Genomic DNA, 855 nt, shown 5'->3' with positions numbered 1-855 from the left:
GGTGGAGCGGATATTTTCTCTCTCTCTGTGATGGCATTTGATCGCTACATAGCCATCTCCAAGCCCCTGCATTATGTCACCATCATGAGTAGGGGGCGATGCACTGCCCTCATTTTGGCTTCCTGGGTGGGGGGCTTTGTCCACTCCATCATGCAAATTTCCCTATTGCTGCCCCTCCCTTTCTGTGGACCCAATGTTCTTGACAGCTTCTACTGTGATGTCCCCCATGTCCTCAAACTCGCCTGTACAGACACCTCTGCACTTGAGCTCCTGATGATTTCCAACAATGGCTTAGTGAGTACCCTGTGGTTTATCTTCCTGCTTGTGTCCTACACAGTCATCCTAATGATGCTGAGGTCTCAGGCAGGGGAGGGCAGGAGGAAGGCCATCTCCACCTGCACCTCACACATCACGGTGGTGATCCTGCACTTTGTGCCCTGCATCTATGTCTATGCCCGGCCCTTCACTGCCCTCCCCACAGATAAAGCCATCTCTGTCACCTTCACTGTCATCTCCCCTTTGATGAACCCCTTGATCTACACTCTGAGGAACCAAGAAATGAAGTCAGCCATGAAGAGACTGGAGAGAAGACTCATGCCTTCTGTGGTGGAATAGAATAAGAGTTTCCAACCTCTTCATCACCAAGGACTCCTTTCATCATTTTTCCCACAGAGTCCTATTTATATACTCAAATATATTATCAATAAACCAACTACACGTACTAGGTAACAATTTATTTTTCTAGTAAGTTAATAGGTTGCTGGTAACCCTAGCTTCTGGTAAGCATAAAGTAACTAGTGTTATAGGATTGAGCTGATTGATGTATTTCCATTCAAAGAACAAAGTAACAATGTG

General features: G+C 46.4%; 1 pseudogene; it reads left to right on the top strand.

Annotated features, from left to right (window-relative positions):
* The window catches only part of LOC124229036 (olfactory receptor 4D10-like), a 1,367-nt pseudogene extending 752 nt beyond the window's left edge, over nucleotides 1-615 (top strand).
* The last annotated feature ends 240 nt before the right edge of the window (nucleotides 616-855 follow it).

The sequence above is a fragment of the Equus quagga genome, chromosome 17 (genome assembly GCF_021613505.1).
Source record: "Equus quagga isolate Etosha38 chromosome 17, UCLA_HA_Equagga_1.0, whole genome shotgun sequence".
In the NCBI taxonomy this organism is placed as follows: domain Eukaryota; kingdom Metazoa; phylum Chordata; class Mammalia; order Perissodactyla; family Equidae; genus Equus; species Equus quagga.
The sequence above is the reverse complement of the archived record's forward strand: the minus strand, read 5'-3'. Positions and strand labels throughout refer to the sequence as shown.